General features: G+C 45.7%; 1 protein-coding gene across 2 annotated transcripts in view; it reads right to left on the reverse strand.

Moving 5' to 3' along the window:
- The window catches only part of KCNJ6 (potassium inwardly rectifying channel subfamily J member 6), a 174744-nt gene extending 151214 nt beyond the window's left edge, over window positions 1-23530 (reverse strand). For both annotated transcript variants that reach the window (XM_071430135.1, XM_071430134.1), the window contains exon 1: window positions 22958-23530. The gene's annotated coding sequence lies outside the window, so the exon portion shown is untranslated. The remainder of the gene's footprint in view (window positions 1-22957) is intronic.
- Between the last annotated feature and the right edge of the window lie 956 nt (window positions 23531-24486).

Consider the following 24486-nt stretch of genomic DNA (forward strand, 5'->3'; position numbering starts at 1 on the left):
ATAATAAATTAGCCTGCTGAGAACCTGGAGTCAGATCCAGGTTCCTGCCTTTGTTGGGGCATCCCTGCAAATACAATACTGCTCCAATTTTCCTGCTGGAACTGCCACCCAGAGGATTTACATTTTGTATTATCTAGTATTTTATTGTGTGATCTCACAACCAAACTTCGGTTTTGGACTATATTTTCTTTTCTCTTTCTAGTAATTAACTAAAATAAAGAAAAAGTGACATCTGGTGCCTAGCCAGGTATATATTATTTTTATTTTTTACATTCTATCAGTGACATTCCTAATATTGTGCACTTGACCAATAGGTAGATCATTCTTATGTTTGTTTGGGGGTTTTGTTTTATTTTATTTTCCACAGAAGACATCACATTTAGCTTCCAGCAAAAGAACTGTGATCTATAATGCATCATTTTTCTCCTTCCACCTATCAATGCTGGATTTAATAGCGCTCATTCTTCAAATGATTTATTGCCAATGACTGCAATTTTCACTTTCAAATTGTGTGTCTAATGTCTGAATTATTCAGCATTTTATGTAAAGTTGTGTATTAGGTAAAATACATCACACTTAAGTCTTTTTCCTGCTTTATTGACGAAGCTTGAATTCAAAAAGATCCTGAGAAGTTAAAATACAAAAGACAACTCTGAAGGTCCTTCTGCAGTGCAAGTCAAAGGAGTGTCATGGATTTTACATCTATTTTTCATCAGCATTTTTGCTGCAGTAAGGACACATCCCAGACTGTGTAAGGAGTGGGGAATGCCACGTTTGAGCAGGGGGAGTGGAGGAGAAGGCTGCCAAAACCCAGAGCACAAAGGAACGAGGGTTTAGGCTCAGAGGTGGCTCAGCCTGGCATTGTGTGAGGGAAGGAAGCAGCTTTGCTGCCCAGCTGCTCAAGGATGCCAACATTTGCTCAAATCCTGCCAGGGGGCCGGGTGCCAGTGTCAAAAACGAGCAGAGTGTAACATCTGCTTTTTGTGATTGCTGCCCAAAAACCAGAGAGGAGCATTCTGCTGGCTGGAAAGCCCTGCAAGGGGTTTGGAGTGTTGTGCTTGCCTTTGTGCTCTGCTGCTTTCCCCAGCCCACCAGCAGCAGGCACCTCAAGAAAAGGACATTTTAGGGTTGTCATTCAGGCTCTTCCTGTGGCAGGGCTGTCCTCTCCTCTCTAGCACAGATGGTTGGTGTAGGGATGGAGAGAAAACCAGGGCTGGAAGGCACAAAGAGGTCATCTCTGGTGCCAAAAGGAGTCAGGTCCCTACTAAGAATCAACATCTTAGTCTGGAGAAAGCAAATGTGGGAAGAGATAAAAGAAAAATAAATATTCTTGACTGAGAGACACTGTTTTACAAACTATAAAAGCCACATGAGGCAGAAGCCTTCCACACACACCCCCTGAAAGTGTTCAAGACTCCTCCCCAGAGCCTGGACACAGATTCTGTGGTTACTTTCTTAGGAATGGAGGGAAAGGATCTCAATGCGTGGCCCACCAACAACTGGATGGTAAGATACATTTACCAACTGAATGATTAAACTCTTTTATTGGCCTTTATTTTGTTGCAAATGACTTAAAAGTTTCTCAAATTGCTCCCATTCCAGTGCAGGTGCACATGGAAAGGACAGAATTAAAATATTTAGTGAGGGCAGGAATTTCATGGATTTCTCTAAGTTATATTTGTTCTTCACTAGCTGTAAACATTAATTAACCTTTAACCTCATGCTGTATACACCTACTAGTAGTTTTCTTTTTGTCTTTACTCCTGTGTAGTATTCAGTTTAAGTCTTATGTCTGTTAGTTTTGTGTCTATTAAATAAACAATTCATTCTATAATAGACCAAATCTGCCATTATTAAAGAACTTGCGAATGAGAGTGGGTTTTGGGGTGCTGGCCACCTCAATAAAGCTCCTGCCTGCTGCCAGGGGGCTGGGAAAAGTCAGGGACTTACCTAAACTCCCACATCTATTCCTAACACTTCTCCAGTCCTAACTGAGCCTGGGGTGCCTCACTCAGAGCTCTGGGGCTGTGCTAATCACAAATCCTCTGAACAGAGAGAGACATGGCTCTCCCAGGAAAATCCTGGGAAGCTGTGAGAAAGCTCAGAGAAAGAATTAAAACAATTATTATCCCAATCTCTGCACCTGGCAGGCAACCTCTGTTTGCCAAAGGTGTTTACAAGAGGGAGTTGTTGCTTCTTGACCAATAGGTGAGAGAAGATTCCTAAAGGCCAATCAGGTCTTAGATCCACTATTACTTCTAAAAGAACTGTGCATTTCTAATAATAAAGTGCTTTTCATGCCTTCTGATGGTGGAGTCTCTGTATCACCTTTGTCTGTCCCCAATACCCCTTCAGTGACAGGGGCCTTCCTTGGGAAAGGCCTCTCCTCCTTCTCCTTCTCCTTCTCCTTCTCCTTCTCCTTCTCCTTCTCCTTCTCCTTCTCCTTCTCCTTCTCCTTCTCCTTCTCCTTCTCCTTCTCCTTCTCCTTCTCCTTCTCCTTCTCCTTCCCCTTCTCCTTCTCCTCCTCTCCTCCAAATCTCTCCACCAAAAGTTTCCTTCTCCCTCAGGATCTGCTCCTGGCAGACACAACCAGCCTGTTGGAACCCAAAAGCAGCTTGGTAAAACATCTGCCCTGTGTTCCTGAAATGCTGAACACCTTGAGGTTTGGCTCAGAGCAACGTCGAACAGCTTTGGAAGGATTTAAAGTGGAGGCTCTGTGGTGGTGGAGTCATCAGGCACGAAGCAAGGCAGATGTTGGATCCTTGTTCTCAGGAGTGGGATGCTCTTCTTCTCCTGGGCCTGATTCACACATTCCAGGGTGGAATATGTGAGATCTAGAGCATGTTTGGGAATTTTGTTCTCTGGCTGTTTCCAGTCCTTTGTTATTCTAGCCAATTATTCTTGGTTTTTTGTTATTTGTGTTTGTGGCCAATTAATCCTGTTTTAGAGCAATAGTCTGTGTGGCTATTAGAGTTGAACCTGGTTTTTTAGACCTTTTCTTCATTTTGTTGAGATCATTTTGGATGCTAAACTTACCCTCTAAAATACAAACCCCATTATTTTATCTGACAGAATTGGGCATTCCACAGACCCAACTGGCCACATCCTTCCATGCTGTCAATGCAGCCCTGGACACCCCTCCTTGGCATGTTTTACAATTAATTTTGTAGCCATGAGAAGGTAATTTCTCCTGGACCAGATTTCCCTGCTTCCTGATTAGAACACTGTGGCAGATGGTGTAACATCTTAATAAAATCAAAATATATGACCCTCCTCAGCTTCTTTCTTAGCCTGTGTTGATCTACTGTGGAATGAAATGAGGCAGCTTTGATGCAATGTGCTGTTGATAAAGCCATTTTGGCTTTTATTTCCTGGTGCTTAAAGCAGTTTTTACGTTTTTAAAGAGCTTAATTTAAGGTGAGTGGTCCATAATTCACCAATTTCTTTTCCTTTTTCTGCCAAACATCCCTCACATTTAAGACAGGCACCACAAGTGCTCTCTCCAGCCTGCTGGGATTTCCCTCATCCTCCATGAATTCTAAGATAGACTTGATGTTGTCTCAAACTGGTTTTTAGTGTGTTCTTAAGGCTTAATTGATTTAAGAACATCAAGATTTATGTTATATCCTATCCCGTTATAGGGAAGGATCATTCCTCTTGGGTTGAGTAACTCCTTGCTCACCACAGCCCTTTCCTGTGCAAAAATCCACAAAAAATGCTCTTTATCCTGTCTAAATGTCATCTGTAGCTTTCCTTTCTGTTGAGAAGTGGGATAAAAGTCTCCCAGCACTTCCTCTTGCTACTGATCTCCTCAGGATTAATTTCTTGCTATTACTGTTGCCTCCTCCAGGCTGAACTTCTCGTTTCTTGGCTTCCAGTGTTAACCCCTATTTCCTTCAGAAATTATCTTTAAGGTTACGGCACTGTGTGCTTTGTTCCCGTGAGGTCAGTGTGAAATTCTCCACTTGGCTCAGTTAATCTCTTATCTTTTAATGCTTGATATGGATTCCCCTGGGTATGCCCTTTCTCTGGTGGACAGCTTTCCCCAGCTGCTGCAGTTTTCTACAAAATTCCCTCAAATCCCTACAACTGACAGCTCCTGGAATCTGTGGGATTCTTCCAATTGCTCACAAGAGGTTTGAGATTCTGATCCTTTTAGGTCAGTGATCTATTTTCAATCCCCAGTGTGCTAGCACCTTGCTCCTCTCCTCTCCTGTCATTACCTGGCACTTGAGTTGGGTCCTTCCCTGTGCAAAACATGTCTGGGAAAGCACAGGACAAAATTCCTGAGCACAGGATTGCACCAGGAACTCCTCATCCTGATCATCTCAGCTGTTGGCTGTGCTGATGCAAAAATACAGGAAATTAAGGGGAATAAGGTTGAGGTGTTGGGGCATGGGGTGGACTTGATGATCTCGAAGGCCTCTTCCAACCTTGTCGTTCTGGGAATTTTGGGAATTCTGGGAATAATCAGATTTGTTCAATGGATTGACTTAATCCCATTTGGAACCTTTTCATGAGTGATTCTAAGCATGGCTTTGATTCCAGGCCCCTTCCAAAGCCCCTGGTGTTTGCACACAGCTGGAAACTCAGGTGCATTTGGGTTAGAAAAGAGGCTCAAGATCACCCAGCCCAACATTCCCCACCAGTGCCAAGGCCACCACAAACCCACGTCCCCAGGTGCCACACCAGAGTGTCTCAAAGATCAAGATGCCCAAATTCCTCCCTCCTCTTCCTCTGTGCTGCCACTGGTTCTGTGGCAAAAGCTTTGCAATCATCTGAAGGTGATGAAGGGAGAGAGAGAGATGGAGAGTTACTTTTCATGATGGCCTGGAGTGACAGGACAACAGGGAATGGCTTCAAACTGAATGAGTAGGTTCAGGTCAGATACTGGGAAGGAATTTTTCTCTGTGAGGGTTGGCAGGGGCTGGCACAGGGTGCCCAGAGCAGCTGGGGCTGCCCCTGGATCCCTGGCAGTGCCCAAGGCCAGGTTGGACACTGGGGCTGGAGCAGCCTGGGACAGTGGGAGGTGTCCCTGCCATGGCAGGGGTGGCACTGGGTGGGCTCTGAGGTCCCTTCCCACCCAAACTATTCTGTGATTCTGTAATTCTGTGATCTACTGTGCCCTGTGTTAAAATGTTCATGCTCTTGGTTATGTACATTGTGATGCTCTTAAATTTAACTTGAACACAACATGTTATATTTAAAACTTCATCCTGTAACTTGTATTTTGTAGCTTTTGAGAGCTGCTGAGGCAGTGCCTTCCTGAACAGTTATTCCAAATGAATTCTGATGCTTTGTTTTAAGGCAGACACTGAATCCTGGGGTGAATTAAAGGTGGGACATTTTCTTGTAGAGAATTGCTAACTTGGGCTCTGAAAGTTGCACAGCAGTGTTACTGTGAGTGTTTTCCTGTGCCTGGAACATTTTGAGGACAAAATTTATCATTCCAGTAGGAGACAGAATATATATCCAGTAGGGAAACAACAACCATTCCAGAACAGGTGAGGGTTTGTGCTAAAGAATGGAATTTACTCCCTTCTAATCTGAGCAAACTAAAATTTGCCTACCTTGAAATCCTCAAAACAGGATAATTCACCCATTTGTTAACATACTTAATAATAAGCCTGAACTTTAATATTTCTTGAGGAAAAAGGAGCACCTTCAGGAGGGATGTGGGAAATCCATCCTGGCTCTTGGTAGGAATTATTCTTCAGGCAATAGCACCACACAAAAATTTTAGTATAAATGAAGTTTTTGCACTGCATTTGTTCCATGCTCTGTATGCCCAGAACTGAAGGCCTTATGTGCATGCTGCATAGTGAGATTTTAAAAAATAATAAGTATTGCTACTCAATTAATGTTTTCTATTCATCCCTGTTCAGGCACCTTGGGAGAAATTCCCACCCTTCCTGAAGGAGAGACTGAAACCCTTCCCTGGAATATGAGCAGGTTTACAAAGGTGCTGCATTCCCTTGGGCTCTGCTGTTTGCACATCCTTCCCTCCCCTCTCCATCCCAGCACTGCAATTCCAGGGGGAATTGGTCAGCTCTGAGTTTGTGCCTCTCTCCAAGGAGACACCTGGACGTGGCTGGGCTGAGCTGGGCTCTTGAGCTGGGTTTTGCTCCAGCTTTTGCTCAGGGCTGGTTATGTAATGCTGCAGCAGCATGGAGAGACAGGAGCTGCTCCATGAGGAGCAGTGGGATGGAGCCCTGAATCCCACCAGAAAGGTGAACAGCCTCAGTTTGTGACAGCTAAAAGGACAAAGTGCTTTAATTTGGATTATTCAGATTAGGGGATAACTGTGCCAGGCAAAATGTGCATCTCTGGGTGTGTGCAATGAGCTGCTGCAGCCCCAGGATTTCATCCAGTGACCTGATAAAAACATGGATAACTGGGTGCTAAGCATGAGGATCCTGTTTGGTGCAAATAGGGGGCTGTTTACAGGAGCTGGCCATGGAATTCTTCTTGCATCTCTTTCCATCAGATCTTCTCTTGCTGGCCCTGTCAGGGCTGTGGAGCTGGGAGATGCCGTGTGCTGCATCTTCTGGAGCCGTGCTAGGCTCCAAATGTTCCTCTTTCTGTGGGAGTTGCTAGAGGCAGGAGAAAAGCTCCTTTTTGAGATGCTACTCAAGAGTTCAAAATGCTGGAAATTAGCAGAGAACCATGATTTGATTTTGCAGAGGATGTGAATCCACTGAGGGCTCTGAGACTTTGATGGATCTGAGGGAGGATAAACAGAGCCCTGCAGTGTCACCCTCCAGGTCCCTGTCCTGATGCCACAGGTTTCTTCCCTAAAATAAACTCTCCTTGTGTTTATTTTTTAGTAAGGACTCTGTTCTTTCATCTTGGCTCCTTGCCTGTAGAAGGGGCACAGGTTAATTAGGGTTAATTGCTTTTTTTTGTTTAGAAAATGGCATTTTCTGCCTGCCTGTGGTTTGTGTTCTGAAGGGTTTTCAGCACTTCTTAGCCCCTCAGCCTCATATTTTGAGGACAAAATTTATCATTCCAGTAGGAGACAGAATATATATCCAGTAGGGAAACAACGACCATTCCAGAACAGGTGAGGGTTTGTGCTAAAGAATGGAAATTACTCCCTTCTAATCTGAGCAAACTAAAATTTGCCTGCTCCTTAAAACAGGATAATTCACCCATTTGTTAACATACATAATAATAAGCCTGATATACACAATTATAAGCCTGAGCTTTATCATTAATATTTCTTGAGGAAAAGGGAAGAACACTTTCAGGAGGGGTGTGGGAAATCCATCCCAGTCTGGAGGGTAACTATGGCACATTCTCAGAGGCACAGTGGGGATGAAAGGCTTTGTTCAGCAGCCTTGAAAAACTGAATGGGAAAAAAAAAATTTTTTTTTTCTCTTTTTTTTTTCTTTTTTTTTCTTTTTTTTTTTTTCTTTTTATTTTGCTACAGATATAAGAAGCAGAGGGAAAAGAAGGTGAGGCAAAGATCAGCCACTTGAGGGGGAGTAAATAATGAATATTTAGTTTATTTCAAGCACCTGAAACAGCTCTGATGCCTTTGGGCACAGTCTAGAGATGTCTGTAGTCATGAAGCTGAGAGAGAAACTGGAGAAAACAGTTTGTACAAAAGCAGAGTGGAGCAAGGATTTATTTGTTTCAGAATTCCTTGTAATCCTCTTGCTCTGCTTTTAATGGCAAAATGGCAGCTGCTTAATTCAAGTCACTGCTGTAGCAGTGTAAGTCAATCAGAAATTTCAGTGTGTTAGGAAAAAAACCCCTGATTATGTGATAGTTAATGCAGTTAATTCACATTTTCAATTATTATCCCACAAGGATATGCCTATGAGGAAAATACCACTGTGCTGGAAGTTCTTCCACAAAGATTGATAGAGATGACAAAATGTAATTAAGGGTTTCAATTTATTCCCACTGAAATGAGTTGGGAAACTCTCAGTCACTTCAAAAGCAGCCGCCACCTTTTATGTTTGGCTGAGATCAAAAATATCCACTTGGAAATATCAGAAGCAAACAAGGAGGGCTCAGAAGTAACTAAAGCAAAATTCCTGGAGAATTGTGCGTTCTCTGTCGGCTCTGGCAGTGCAGAGCTGCTCACACAACAAATATTTGCCAACTGAGTGATTAAAATATTTTATTGACTATATTATTAAAGTATTTTTATATTAAAATAGATCAATATTTAATTTTATTTTTATTTACAATATTAAAATATTTGCCAATAGAGTGATTAAAATATTTTATTGACCCTTTCATTGAAATATTTTTATATTAAAATATATTAATATTTAATTTTATTTTTATTGACAACATTAAACTATTTGCCAATTGAATTATTAAAATATTTTATTGACTATATTATTAAAATATTTTTATATTAAAATATATTAATTTTCATTTTATTTTTCTTGACAATTCTTAAACTATTTGCCAATTGAATGATTAAAATATTTTATTGACTATTATTAAAATATTTTATATTAGAATCTATTAATATTTTATTTTTATTGACAATATTAAAATATCTGCCAATTGAATGATCAAAATATTTTATTGACTATATTAATAAAATATTTTATATTAAAATATGTTTGGATTAAAATATAGCAATATTTTATTTTATTTTTATTGACAATATTAAAATATTTTGTTGCAAATGACTTGAAAGTTTCTCAAATTACTCCTATTCCAGTGCAGGCGCACGTGGAGAGGAAAGAATTAAAATATTTAGAGAGGGCAGGGATTTCATAAATATAAAATTTCACAAAGGAAAATTCCAAACCCATTCCTGGACTGGGATGTTGTGCGCCTACTTTCTGCATGAGAAGGCTTTAGAAATGAAATATAAACCTTCCAGAAATGTGACACAAATCTGAAAAAGATTGCCAAGAAATCATCCAGTGATGGACTGTTCACACAGAAAATCAAGTTATACCCTGAGAATCAGCCAAGCTAGCACCAAGAGACCAAAGGATGTTCCAAGTGGAAGCAATTGTGAAATCTGAAAATTAAAATAATGAACATTTAAAACCAAACTACATAAACAATTCCCCTATGGCTGTAACAGGGAAATGATTTATTGTCCTTTTAGGGAAAATAAGGAGGTGGATTTAGGGAACAATGGGCTGATTAACTTTCCTTAACTCCTTGGGAAAACTAGTGAATATATTCTCAAAAAAAGCTATTTCCAGAAAGATGAAATACAAGAACATGGTCAGGAACAGCCAGCTTGGATTTAGAACTGTAGAATGCAGAATAATGGAATGTTTTGAAGTTCATCCAGTTCCACCTCTGCCATGGGCAGGGACACCTTCCACAGTCCCAGGCTGCTCCAAGAAAAAATGGCTTTGGACACCTCCAGGGATGGGGATCCCACAATTTATTGTCTTTCCAGGCAATGAATTTATCCATGGCTGGCCAGTCTGACAGATTTTTACCCCAAAATGTCTGGATCTGTAGGTGAAGGTAGAGCAGCCAGTTTTTAGCAAGATTTTCAGCATTATCCCAAATTTTTGCTGGCCAAAAAAAGGACAAATGGAGTGGATGGATGGATGGATGGATGGATGGATGGATGGATGATGGATGTATGGATGGATGATGGATGGATGATGGATGGATGGATGGATGGATGGATGGATGGATGGATGGATAATGGATGGATGGATGGATGGATGGATGGATGGATGATGGATGGATGGATGATGGATGGATGGATGGATGGATGGATGGATGGATGATGGATGGATGATGGATGGATGATGGATGGATGGATGGATGGATGATGGATGGATGATGGATGGATGATGGATGATGGATGGATGGATGGATGGATGGATGGATGGATGGATGGATAATGGATGGATGGATGGATGATGGATGGATGATGGATGGATGGATGGATGGATGGATGGATGATGGATGGATGGATGATGGATGGATGGATGGATGGATGGATGGATGATGGATGGATGAATGGATGATGGATGGATGATGGATGGATGATGGATGGATGGATGATGGATGGATGATGGATGGATGGATGGATGGATGGATGATGGATGGATGGATGGATGGATGATGGATGGATGATGGATGGATGGATGGATGGATGGATGATGGATGGATGGATGGATGGATGGATGATGGATGGATGGATGGATGGATGATGGATGGATGATGGATGGATGGATGATGGATGGATGATGGATGGATGGATGATGGATGGATGGATGGATGGATGGATGGATGGATGATGGATGATGGATGATGGATGGATGATGGATGGATGGATGGATGGATGGATGGATGGATGATGGATGGATGGATGGATGATGGATGGATGATGGATGATGGATGGATGGATGATGGATGGATGGATGGATGGATGATGGATGGATGGATGATGGATGGATGGATGATGGATGGATGGATGATGGATGGATGATGGATGATGGATGGATGATGGATGGATGGATGATGGATGGATGCATGGATGGATGGATGGATGATGGATGATGGATGGATGGATGATGGATGGATGATGGATGATGGATGGATGATGGATGGATGATGGATGGATGCATGGATGGATGGATGGATGATGGATGGATGATGGATGGATGGATGGATGGACGGACGGACGGACTGTGAGGAGGAGTGGGAAATGGGCTTGGTTGGCCTTTGAAGGGTTTGTAGGTTCAAATCTCACAGCTCCTGGTGCCCTTTTTGGTTCCTTTTGGGGCACCCAAGGAATCTCAGCCTCCAGCTGACCCCAGACTGGGAGGAGCAGAGGGTGCATGTCACAGATATATTTTATGAAAAACTCTTTTGCCAGGATTTTTCCTCCTGAGAAGCTGAGAGGCCTCAGAAACAGAATGTAAGCAATGGTTATCTGCTGCTGTGGAATGCAACAGGTGCATCTGGGATTGGGCTCATGTGGTTGTTTCTAATTAATGGCCAATCACAGCCCAGCTGGCTCAGACTCTCTGGTCAGTCACAAGATTTTATTATCATTCCTTTCTATTCCTTTCAAGCCTTCTGATGAAATCCTTTCTTCTATTCTTTTAGTTTAGTTTTAGTGTATCATTTTCTTTTAATATATTATATATCATAAAATAATAAATCAGCCTTCTGAAACATGGAGTGAAGATTATCATCTCTTCCCTCATCCTGGGACCCCTGGGAACACCACCACAGATGCACAGGGATGCCACTCAGCCAAAAATGAAAAATTGGTGTCAGGAACCTCATGAAGTTCAACCAAAAGAAAAAAAACACCAAGTCCTACACCTGGCAAAGAGATTGATGTGTTCCCATCAATCCAGGCTGGGAACCACCCTGGGATAAAATCTGGGAGTTCCACAAAGATCCAGCTTCATGTGGATCAGCTGTGCAACCTCCAGCAGTGAAGGATGAACTGGGATGATACACTGGGATGTTCTGGGAACAAATGGCTGAGGAATGGGATTATTCCCTCTTCTTGGCACCTGTGAAGGACTCCAGAACTCCTAATTTATTTTTCTGTGATTATGTGAAATTATATAATAATTCTTATATTTGTAATTTTTAATTTTTTTTCCTGAGCTAATTTAAGATCCCTGAGAGGTGTTAAATCAGATTAATAAATACACATACATGGGACAAGACTCTTTCCACATGCACCAAAATCCTGGAAGTTGGGAAGACACAAGATTATGTCCTTGTACATAATTAAATCCTTGATTATTGGCTCAGGGGAAAGAATCACAGGCAGCATAAAGCCAAAGCACTTGATTTTCCAGTTAATTTTATGAACATTTCCATCTGGGGACAGAAACTTTTTAAACTTTTTTTAAACTTTTAATTCTAACAGTTCTAATTTTGACCTCTCTACTAATCATTAATTCATGTTCATCCAGCTGCATCAAACTACACCAATCCCCTCCTTTTTGCCTCCCACGTTGGTGTGTGAGATTGAGCAGAAGTGCTAATTCTAATTTATTGAGTGTGGCTTTGATAATTACATTTAGAACTGGAGAAATTTAGGTTTTTTTTTTGTGTGTGGGGTTCTGTTTTGTTTTGTTTTGTTTTGTTTATTTTTCCTTGTGGTTTTTCCTGATGATTCATCTTCACTAATGATGGTCAATTCATCTGAGGTCAACTCACAAAAATGCAGTTTTTAGACTATGATGAAATGTGGAATATGTGCTTTGGGTCCAGCCTCACTCAACTTCAGATTTCACTGGAATGAGAAATTCACCTGAAGCCAGAAATGGTGGAAATTTCAAGTTTTTCCTCTGTGTAATTTGCAAACAGTGAAGTTGGATTTCTCTCCCTCCTCTGCTCACAAGGAGGGTGCCTGAGGCGTTGCTTTCAAGAACAAAATGAAGATTTTTCTTGCCATTCCAGTTGCCACTGTTTGCTCCCACCTTTTCCAACTGCACAGCCCAGCTCCTGGGCTGGTTTTTGTCTTGAAAATTATGGGGTGGCCCTGCCTACACATTTGATGGTTTGAGCATCACTTGGCCTTTTAATGGGCTTTTTATGGACTGGTTACTGCCATAAATTGTCAAGAGCTCGTTAGTGCACTACTTATTTCTGGAAAACTTCATTAAGGGGAAGTAGGAATAACTCTGTCTTTATTCTGCATTTCTAAAAATAACATGTAAAACATAACAGATGGCTTAATATTTTTATTTCACCATTTCAGCTGCGCTCACCTCGACCGCTCTTGACTGACGTTCCACGCAGGTGCCAACAGCCATTAATTTTAAAATAAGCTGCTTTGAAAGCTGTTTTCCTATTTACTCCTAAATCCATGCTTTGGACCTAAGGCAGGTTGGTTTTAATTAAAGATCCTGCAGGAACACTCAGGCTGCAGCAAACCTTTGTGTCGATGCACATCCACCTCTGTTAAAAATGGGTTCTTTAATCCTGGGGAGCTGCAAAACCCCCATGGGAGCACCATGGGCTTGGGTGGTGGCCAAATGTGAGAAACTCCATCTAAAATCATCACAGTGGGAAAGGATTTGGGGTATTTGTAGAGGTTTCTGGAATGTCCTGTTGGATCACCTTCCCTGGCTCTGCTTTTACACCAAAAAAGCACAAACAGGAGCAAAGTTGAGGCTGGATTGTACAAATATTTCTGATGGCAGCCTGAAGGAATGGAAGCTGCATGTCAGACCTCTCTCTCCTACATACCAGCCTGTTTAAAATAAATTTACATTTAAGGTCTGATATGAAACCCCTTGAAGTGAAGAGAGAGACTTTAATGCTCTTTGACTAAAATGCATTTAGCAGATCTCATATTTTCTGTGATTCTATTTCTGTAGCAGCTTTGGTGGGTTTTACTATTCCTGAGCATTTCCTGCAAGGCTTCCTCCACTTTCTTTTGTTATTATTATTTCTGCTCATGGTAATATCATAAATCTTTCCTCTGCTGTAATTCTAAGGCCCTACCTGATTTTCCTGCTTAAAATTCTCTTCTAATATTTGAGCTGTGCCCAAACCCACCAGCCTGGCTTCTGAAAGCAGCTGGAATTAAAAACAAAACAACAAATAAACCATGAGTTCTGCTCTTTGCATTATCATTTATTATCATTATCATTTATTATCATTATCATTATCAATTTTTAAAATTATTTTTTATTTTTTTCTTTGACTTTAGATAGTTTTTCTGCTGAAGTTCTGGAGGTGAATTGGCTTCATATCTGCTGTCCTTGTGTCTTACCCCATGGAAGAGCAAAGCTCTTTCCTGCAGAGTGTCAATACCAGGCATTTGCTGCTTATACACAGAGGGTTCTCCTTCTTTTCTGGAGAATTTATTAAAAATAATTATTCAAGGAAAAATATTTTCTGTGTATCCAGGAGGCAAATGCTCTGGTAGTATTGGGTCAGTGAATTCACTGCTGTAGCTTAAACCACAAATTTGCCACTTGCAAGAGGCAGAAAATAATGATCAGCAATATCCAGGTGTTGCAGGTCACCTAAATTCCAGGGAGCCATTCCAGAGCTGTGGAATGGGAGTCTTTATGATCAAATTCTAGGGCTTTTTTTTTGTTTTAATGTCATTTTCCCTTCTCTCTCAAGCTCTTCTCCTTCCCACCCCTTCCAAATTTTAACCATCTTATATTTTGATATTGCTTTCCTTCCTCTAGACAGAAATGAAGAATTCAGCCAGACCCAGCATTTGGGACTGCAGCAGAAGTTTAGGGTAATCCTTAAATCTTTAAGTCCTGTTTTAGGGAAAGGTTTAGTGGTGGTGAATGTGTGGGGAACATCTACAGTAAGTCAATCTTTACCAAGAAAAAAAAAAAAAGAAAAATTACATTGTAAATGTCCAACACATAATTATAGCCACCATCACTAGAATATTCCAGATATTGATGGAATATTTTCTTGGGCACTACAATGTTCTGCTGGTTTCTCTTGCAGGTCTTAGTGGGAACTTTGGTGTATTTGGGGGGAGGTGGATTAACACTGCTTTGTTTGTAAGCATGGAAGGCTTGGGATGCACTTTCTGCTTTAATGTAATTATGCCTTGCAGATAGAACCCAGCAGCTCCCAAGGACTGCTCACATCCCTGTGGGACACTCAGCTGAGACAAACACGTATCCAGTTTATTGAACACGATGAAGCACCTGAAGGATTGGGATTCCCGTGCAGAGTCACAGCAGCCCTGGCTTTGGAGATGGCTGGGCAGGCAGGGGGGGTGGTGGGATGTGCCCAGCTTGCTGGACACTGGTGGCACTGATGGGACGGGATCCAGCTGCCTCCTTCCCCTGCTCCCCTCTGCAAATGCTGCTGGGTGAAAGTCTGATAACCCCCAGCTCCCATTCAGTGGAGAACTAAATGAGACATTTTATTTATTTCTCATCTAACAGCTCTGCTCTCCTGTATTTTACCAGACAAAGCCAGCAGCACACTGAGGAGAACACACCAAAACTGGCACAGCTTTTTTTCCCTTTTCCTTTCCTTTCCTTTCCTTTCCTTTCCTTTCCTTTCCTTTCCTTTCCTTTCCTTTCCTTTCCTTTCCTTTCCTTTCCTTTCCTTTCCTTTCCTTTCCTTTCCTTTCCTTCCCTTCCCTTCCCTTCCCTTCCCTTTCCCCCTTTCCCCCTTTCCCCCTTTCCCCCTTCCCTCACTGATCCACAGCCTGCTGCAGTTGATAGCAATCCTGAGATCATTAAACAGCCTCTGGTTTTAATTAATTAAAGATGCCTCCTTCCATTTCCTTGCCCACCTGTGTCCTCCCTGCCCCTGCTGTTGGTTCCAGCTCTGAGAGTCCAAGGCCACCTCTGGGACCAGGGGGCACTGAGCCACCTCAGGCTGCAGCTGGAGAGTGTCAGGAACAATGTGAGATAAAAATAAGCCTGACTTCTACATAAACTTGGTATTTTTGTAAGCCAGACAGGAGGAGAGTGATGCAGGACAGCACAAGTTTAGTGGGCACAGTTCTGTGAGGGAGCTCTGGAGACAGGGATTCATCTCCCACCCCTTCTGCACCCAGAGATTTGATTTAATTACTAGACAGGCATCCCATGAAACTTGAGGCAGCAAACTGTGGCATCTCTAGAACCCTCCTGAGGTCTTTGATGGAATAAAATCACTTTTTGGAGTTTCCCTTTGGGGTTGCCCTGCTCTTTTCATTGACCTCATTGCTCATTGCTTCCCTGACAGGAGGGGGAGGCTGGGGGGGAGGTTGGTCACTTCTCCCAGGGCACAGGGACAGGAGCAGAGGGGAAATGGCTTCAAGCTGGGCCAGGGCAGGCTCAGCTTGGACAGCAGCAGCAATTTGCCCATGGCAAGGGAGCTCAGGCCTTGGCAGGGGCTGTCCAGGGAGCTTTGCAGTGCCCAGCCCTGCAGGTGTCCCCTGCAGGTGGCACTGAGTGCTCTGGGCTGGGGACAAGGTGCAGACCAGTCACAGCTTGGACACAATGATTTTTGAGGTCTTTTCCAGCCTTATTGATTGCAAGATTCCATTCCAAGATCCTCCAAGAAGCCCAGGGAAGCTGCACTTCCAAAGCAGGCAGTGCTTTTTGGAGATCTTCCTGTGGAAACCTGGCCCCATGGAAATCGATGGGGAATTACCTCTGCCTGTCCAGACAGCTATTGAGCTGTAAGGAGCTTCTTAATTACAATCATTTAACATAAATGCTTCTTTTCAGGAATGGGAAATTGATCTGGCAGGCTGATAGAAACTGCAGGCTCTGTGTGTCTGCAGGAGATGGTGGGAGAAAAAGCAGGAAGGTAGGAAATACCCTTCTCTCATTCTTCAAATAACTGCTCTGAGAAATAATTTGACAATTGCTCATTGTTCTAATGAACCCCTGCTCGTGATTATGATAAATACAAAATTACAGGATAATTTCTCCTCTGCTTTCATTGACAAAGTTGTCTGTATTGACAAGACACAATGTGATTATTTTTTATAAATGGGAAGCAAAAAAGCAGAGGATTTCCTGCAATGCTGCAAAGTGCTCTGAGCTGGAGAGGCTGAAGCAGGGATGGTTGTGATAAAGCACTGCAGAACAGTTGATTAGAGCATTGAATTAACGATGCTCTCGTGCAGGCTCTCATCATGCCATTCCTTCCCTCAGCCTCCTGTTTCACCCTTTCAATCTGCACATCATTGTTTTCTTGTCCAGAAGTGTTTTGGAGGTTTTTTTTTTGTTTGTTTGTTTGTTTTTTTTTTTGGTTGGTTTTTTTTTTTTTTTTGGTTGGTTTTTTCTCCCCAGTGTTCTGCTCCAGAGAGTCTCCAAAAAAAACCTGTGCACATTGGCTTCTTCAGGTCAGCCCCCAACAGTCTCTACAGAGGAGAGGAAGGTGGGATAATCCAGATCAGCTGCACAAACCTCTGATCTCCAGTGTTTGTTTGTCTCTGAAATGCCATCACTGCTGTGGCAGTGGCAGTCAGACCTGGGGCTGCTCTTCCTGAAGGCACAGCTGAATTTAAAGACCCAACACAGGTCAAAGGGTATGAAATGAAATGAAATGAAGTCAAGATTGAGGCAGTTTCTGTGATGGGTTGTGGAACTGTCTCCAAGGGTTTGTTGAAGAAACTCTCCCCAGCCAAGCTGTCTCTAACCTCCTTTATCCATGGGGCACGTGAGGATCAGGCCTCAAAGCCAAATGGAAAACCTCACATTTACATTTTTATTTGTACCCCAAACTCATAAAATCCCAGTGAAGCCTCAGGTTTGAGCTTCTCTATTTTTCAGATTCAGTGTGTGGGTCTGGGCTTCATATTGGGATGGTGAGCTCTGTGCACAGAGCAGGGAGACAAAACAATTCCTGCTCCAGCTGGGCACCAAGGACAAATGATCCAAATCTCAGCCCCAGAGCACAAACCCCGTGGGCTGGAGAGAGAAAAACAAGCAGGGTGGGACTGCAGGGGCTAAAGCTGGGATGGGACAATGAACTGCAAGATGCAAATGGAGCAGAACTGATCCCAGGGACAGAGCCCGTGCCCGGCCGTGCATTTTGGGGCCATTTTGGTTCATCTTGGGTGCAGCCCTGGCTGGGCTCTGGTGCTGCCCAAGGTGCATCCATGGAGGCCTTTGAATAAATCCCTGCTTTATTCTTTAGCTCTGCCCAGCCTCTGCTCTGGGCCAGCCTGCACAAGGCACCACCAGAATGATTTGGGTTGGAAGGGACCTTAAAATCATCCAGTGCCATGGCAGGGACACCTCCCACTGTCCCAGGCTGCTCCAAGCCCCAGTGTCCAACCTGGCCTTGCACACATCCAGGGATCCAGGGGCTCCACAGCTGCTCTGGGCACCCTGTTCCTCGGTTTTAGGATGAGTCAGGGGCTTCCTAGGGCTGAGAGGTTTTCCTGAGGATGTGGATGTCCACAGAGGTGTCAGAGTCTGGAGCTGAGCTCCCTCACTATGGACGTGGCCAGAAAGGGTGGGGAGGTCACTGGCAGTCAGGATTAATAAGAAGCTCCCTGGTTTAAGTATTTGAGCCTTCACAGTCTGCACTCACACACAGAGTTATTAATGCAGATGGTTTAAAGAAGAAACTCCTTAATTCTCTGTGGAATCATAATTTGCTCCTGTGCATTGCAAGCTGTGTGTGCAAATGTTAAGGGTTTTCTGACTGCAAGGCAGGCTCTGCCCTTGGATAGACTCTGTTATTTTCCCTCCAGAGTGAGACAAGAAAGTAAATACTTCTTGGAAGTAAATAATTTCCAGCTGAAGACTGGTGGATATTGTGGACACAGACTTCCAGCTACCATTAATGTCTAACCTGAGGTTGTAACTGGAAAATAGCAGCAGAATGGGCTTTTGCCTTGTGGCTATTTTTTAATTCGAAGCTCTCTTGAGTAATACTCCAGAAAAAAAAAAAAAAAAAAAACCAAAAAAACTTCTCTGACCAGCCCTTGGCACTTATGTTAAAGCTTCTTGTGCAACCTCTGGCATAAATTTGGGTTTCTGCAGTCAGGGCTGTGGAGAGCCCTTTCACTCATGAAGATTTTCAATGTGTTCAAGGCCAGCCTGGATGGGGCTCTAAGGAAGGTTCCCTGCCCATGGCAGGGGGCTGGAACAAGATGATTTTCAAGGTCCTTTCCAACCCAAACCATTCTTTGACTCTATAATTCTTCAATTTTACTGGGCATTCTGTGACTCTGAGGGTAGAAATTGCCTATTTTTGAAGAATTTGAAAATCTCCCCTCTTTGTTTTTTTTGTCCTGTATCTGAGGACAGGATGTTCTGCTGGCCATATGTAGGAGCTCGTGAATAGACTGCAAAAAATGCACTTTAATGAGCTTTCCAAATGGAAGCAAGGTGTGTTTCCTCACTGCCGAATTCCCCTGGCCCTGGGTGACATTCTGTGAGGCAGAGCATGGGCGAGGAGTTAAATGAGGAGGCTCTGAGGAGTTCAAGGAGGAGTTAAAGCTGCTCTGAGCCCCCTTATGGGCAGGATCCATACCTGCCATGCTAAGGACAGAAAAATCCCAGTCCCTTCACAGGAATTTTGATCACAGAGGTTTTTCCTCCTCCAGAACCCGCATGGACAGGGGTGATCCCATGGGTGTCCTGCAGAGTGTGGGGTTGGGATGGGCTGGTTTGGGATGTCCTTTTGGCAGAGACTCCACAACACAGTCATGAGGCTCTGCCAGGAGTCCTTGGGCATCATTAAAAATTGCAGTGCTGTGTGGAAAAAACTGGATTCAATAACCTCCAATTGTTCAATACTTCTATTCCAGCTATTAATAAAACATAAAAATTGTATTTTCAACATCAGCAGCATTCTAGCAAAGAATCTGGAGAAAACCTCCAAAAGCCAAGCAACTAAAAGCCAAAAAAAAATCTTCCAGAAAGCCAAGTGGGACTGAGATTAAAACTTTTCCTTTGGGTTTGCTGCCTGGTAAAGCTGGGGTTTGTTCAGAAACATAATATTCTGCACAATCAATATATTAATATTTATATATTGATATATAAAATATATAAAATATATATTTATATATTAATATCCCCTTAATATATTGGGAATATTGCTTCCTAGTATCAAACTGCCTCCACCAGTAAAAATTGTACATTCACATAAATGTAACACATTAAACCTTATATCTTTTTAAAATCTGCCAGGGCTTCATTGTCCCATCTAAAAAATAACATCCTGGAGCAGGAAGGTGATGGAAGCACTGAACAAGGTGCAAAGCTTTTAACAGTAATGAAAATCAAAGAAATTATACAACAGAAATGGGATCTTTACAGTGCATCAAGCACTGCTGCTTAAGACATAAATTAATTTATTTGGGAGAGCGTTAATATGAATTATTTTACTTCTTGCTTTTATAAAAGGATATAGACAAGTCCTGAATAAAACTGGTTTTATACGTAAAAATGCAATGAGAAGATTGTGACAAACACAGTAATCCTACACCAAAAGTGTCCAGAGTTCCTGAGAGGTGAAAGAAAGAACATAAAGCTTATACCCCTAAACCTATTGTGAAATATTTGAATATATCCCTTGTGATGGGGATTTTATGTAAATGTAAATGAAATTCTGTTTCTCTGACACAGTTTGAAGGAGAGATCTTATTTTCCTTCCAAAGTGCCACGTTTCAACAAAATCACTACAAAACAAGGCTCCGAGCACATGCTTGTGAAAAAACAAGCCTTTTCTGCAGTGAAATTATGTATCTTGGGAAGCTCAAACTGAACGTGGTGCAAATGCACTGGCAGGAATCCCACGAAGAATTGAGCCTTTCACTAATTGAGGCTGTGGTTGTGGGGCTTTTGGGTTGGTGTTGCTATAATTAATCCTTTCCTCATTTGCTTATGAGGCAAAATCATTTGGTAATGATCTGATGGCATTGTTGTGACGCTGCAGGAGCCCTGCCTTATGTAAGGAAATCAATAACCTCAAGTATTGCAAAGGCTTTGGGAACTGCCCTCAAGAAGAGTTGGCTCCTGTTACTTCTCATTTTCCCACAGGAAAGTAATGAGTTCCCCAGCTGGTACTCACAGTTCAGGCCTTTATTCCCATATTCCCTGGGAGATAGGCTTGGAAATGGGAGGCCCAGCATTAAAATATCCAGGTCTCCATTTCCATAAAGGCTTAACTCATTAGTTCACTTCAGAAGCTGAGTTAGGGCAAAATGTGGATTTGCAAGGAAAAGGATTTGTTATTCCCAGCAAGGAGTCCCTGCAGGGAATCACAGGATGGTTTGGGTTCAAAGGGACCCTAAGGATCATCAGGGACACCTTCCAGTAGAGCCCCACCCCGGGCATTGTAGGAATAAATAAAAATCCCAATTGACTCTCACACTCGGCTAGGGCTCACCTAGGTGTTTGTCTCTTCCAGAATTCTTTGAAACAGAGAATTTATAAGCAAGAAGGAAGGCAGGCAGAGCAGGAAACCAGTCCTGGTGTGATTTGATAGATTGCTGATAGTTAAAGCACAACGCAGAGAGGCCAGGGATCTGGATTCCAAACCAATAACTCTCCATGTACCTATAGTTTACTGCCTATCAGCACCGAGGCAAGATCAAATAAATTTCGTTTGCTTAATGAAAAACGAACGTCCTGACACGGTGAACAGCCCAAAAGTGACTAATCCATCTCTATCTCCCCCAGTGAATAGTATTAATTATGTTGTTTGCTTTCCTAGACTAATTTTTTCCTAGTCTGAGGTAATGACTGCATATGTAACTGCTAGAACGAGATAGGTACAGGTGAGCTGAGCCAGTGATTTACAACCCATCAGAGCAAGAAATGCATCCTGGCTGCTGGTGCATTGTCACTAACCCAACACTTCCACTTTTTCTGTTTATTTAAACTGCTCCCAGCTGTCTGAGGAGAAGAGGGCTCTGTCAGGAGGGGTTTTTGCAATGAGCTGACCACGGCTGACCGGCACAAACTCCACCTGTGCCCCTCAGCAGTGGGACAGCTCCCTGAGCTGAGCGTGCAGTTCCCTCCAAGTGCTTTTCTCCACGAGTTTCCTGCAGGCAGAGCAGCCGAGGTTGGGCATTTCTCAGTTCCTGCAGGGCTCCCTCCCTCCCTCCCTTCACGGGTGTTGTGTGTGTCCTGCTGGGGGATGCAGCAGGACCTGTAACACCGCACAGAGAACCGCTGCAAAACAGCCCTAAAAACCAGCCCCGAGCGAGCTGCTGGAAAATCTGTCATTTTTTAACCTCTTTGCTCCCAGCTCCTGCGTTCCTTCGGCTCAGGAAAGTTTAGTGGCCCTGCCTGAGTCTTCCCCTGGCTCCTGGCGCCCAGCAGGGAGCGGCTCGGGGGGGATTTTAACACCGGTGGGGGCTTCTCCCGCTTTTCCCAGCGCAGAATTCCCGTTCCAAAGCCCCCGAGCCGCGCATCCCCCGCGCATCCCGCGCTCCCCGGCCGCTGTCCGCGGTGCTGGAGCAGCCCAAGGCAGAGCCCCGGGGCTGTCGGAGGGGTTCGAGGAGCAGTGAGGGAAAGGGAGGCATCCTAAGCATCCTAAGCAGCCATGAGGAGCGAGCCCCGAGGCAGATTCCCGGAGAAGATGCTCCGGGCACGGCGATGCGGGAGTCCCCGGCTCCCCGAACCCGCGGTCCCTTCCCCGCCGCGCTCCCCCGGCCCTTCGAGCCCGCTTTTACCACGAGACCAAACTTTTGTCCGTGGGATCTTTCTCCCCACCTTTGGCACCGGACCTGGCCGGGAAGGGACGGCGAGGGCCGGGGGGGGAGTGGAAGAAGGGGGGAGTTCTCCCTTACTTATTTATTTATTTCGCTCTTTCCTCCCTCAGGTCGCCATGGTGATACCGAGCTCGCTCTCCCTCCCAACAAGAGGAGACGGGCACCCCTCCGTGAGCACCCCCGTGTCCCCGGGGGAGGCCGTGCCCTCCCTGACCGCCCCCTCATCCCGGCTCGGGCTCCTCTCTCCGCCCGGCCCCGGCTCTGCTCATCCTCGCCCCGCTCCCCGCGCTGCCCTCCCGGCGGAGAAGTGAGACGGGAGCAGCACAAACAGCCTCGTCCCCCTGCTCCTCTCCCCTTCCCCGCTCTGAAGTTCTGCCCACCCCGGGCACCGCCGGGCGGGACGCGGTGCCGGTGCCGAGCCCCGGAGCCGGGGGAGGCGGCGCAGCCCCGGCCCCGTCGCGGCGGCGGCGGCAGCGGCGGCGCCGCTTTTGCCCGAGGGCGTAGGGATGGGGGCTCCCGCTCGGGAGGCTCCCGGGACGGCAGCGGGAAGCGGGGGGACCTCGGGGCCGCCCCGCCGAGCCCCCCTCGGCCGCGGTTCTGCCGCTGCCACTTCGCCCCTGGCCCGGCGGGCAGCGGCCGCTCGCCCCCGGGTTACATAAGGAACGCGCCGCGCATCCCTCGCCACGGCCGCCGTGCCCGCTCGGGAGGCTCGGGGGGCTCGGGGGGATCGAGGAAAGGCGATTTTTGGGGCAGGGGAGGGAGATGGAGAAACGCGAGCCTTGAGGGCACAGGCAGCAAACCCGCTTACCCCGAGCATCCCCCGCGCAGCAGCGTCCCCTCGGGCAGGGCAGCCCCGCTTACCTGGCGGCTGCTGTCACTCCATGCCGGCTCCCCGCGGGACGGGACGGGGCAGGGCGGCTCTGCCCGGCGCTGCGGGGCTCCGGCTCCGTGCGCACCGGCTGGCTGAGCGCCGCTGGCTGTCACACGGCCCCGAGGATGCTGTCGGGCGTCTCCATTCCCCACGCCCGCTCGCCCACCCCCGGGGGCCGCGGGGCTCGGCCGGAGCGGGCAGGGCCGTGCGGGGCCGTGCGGGGCTGTGCGGGGCTCCGGGCGGGCTCCGGGCGGGCTCCGAGCGGGGGCTGCGCTGGCCCGGCGGGCGCGGAGCGGAGCGCGGAGCGGAGCGCGGAGTTGGCGGCAGCAGCGCCCTCTGCGGGCGGCGCGGGGCGGCGGGGGCGGCGCGCTCCTTCCGCGGGGGCGGCCCCGCTCCGCCTGCGCCGCCCCCGCTGCGCTCCCTCCGCGGGATGGATGGAGGGATGGATGGAGGGATGGATGGAGGGATGGAGGGATGGAGGGATGGATACCCCGCGCTGTCCCTCCCGCCGGGATGCGGCTGCCTCGGGAGCGTCCCGCCTACCCCGGCGCTGCGCCCTCCCCGCGCAGGAATCGCGGAATGGTAGAACGGGTTTGGGTTGGAAGGGACCTTAAATATCGGTTAGTGCCATCCCCCCCCTGCCGTGGGCAGGGACGCGTTACACTCGCCCCGTTTGCTCGGAGCTCCATCCAGCCTGGCCTCGGAGCTTCATCCAACCCGGCCTCGGAGCTCCATCCAGCCCGGCCTCGGAGCTCCATCCAGCCTGGCCTCGGAGCTCCATCCAGCCCGGCCTCGGAGCTCCATCCAGCCCGGCCTCGGAGCTCCATCCAGCCCGGCTTTGGGCACTGCAGGGGATCCAGGGGCAGCCCCAGCTGCTCTGGGCACCCTTTACCCTCACGGCAAAGAGAGAACCACAGGGGCATCCAGGGAACACCAGGGTTTGCGTCCCGCAGCCCTCCGGCACATAACCAGGGCAGATCTCACACCCCATCCCCTTTGGGGCACTTCCCAGCATCTTTACCTCCCTCCTCACTAATGGAGCCTTTGGCGTTGCTTTCCCACTCCCAGGCTCAGCTGAAATTGGCCACCAGCTCCCACATTCCTGCTTGGAACAGCTGCCAGGTGAACAGGCAGGTGCACACCTTGAGACATCAACAGATGCTTTACTTCAACCTAATTTGCTGAGAAAACCTGGCTGGAAAGTAGAGCCCTGAAGTCCTTTCAGACATCATCATCATCATCATCATCATCATCATCATCATCATCATCATCCTCCTTTCCAGGCCACTCCACCTGCTGAAAAGGTGAAATGCTTCACCTTCTGTGTCTGCACTGTGATAAATTACCCATATTCCATTTCCATTCCCATTTTGTCCCAAGTCAGAGGGAAGCAGAATGGGATTGTGGATTTTCAGGTAAAGTAAAGGACAACAATTTGCACTTTCAAAAGTTCCTCTATAATTTTTTGTCTTCGATTAGCAGCAAGGCCAGCTCCACACCCCATCTGTGCTCTCTGACC

The sequence above is a fragment of the Agelaius tricolor genome, unplaced genomic scaffold, assembly GCF_023055355.1.
Source record: "Agelaius tricolor isolate 1412-34295 unplaced genomic scaffold, bAgeTri1.0.p SCAF_7, whole genome shotgun sequence".
NCBI classification, from domain to species: Eukaryota; Metazoa; Chordata; class Aves; order Passeriformes; family Icteridae; genus Agelaius; species Agelaius tricolor.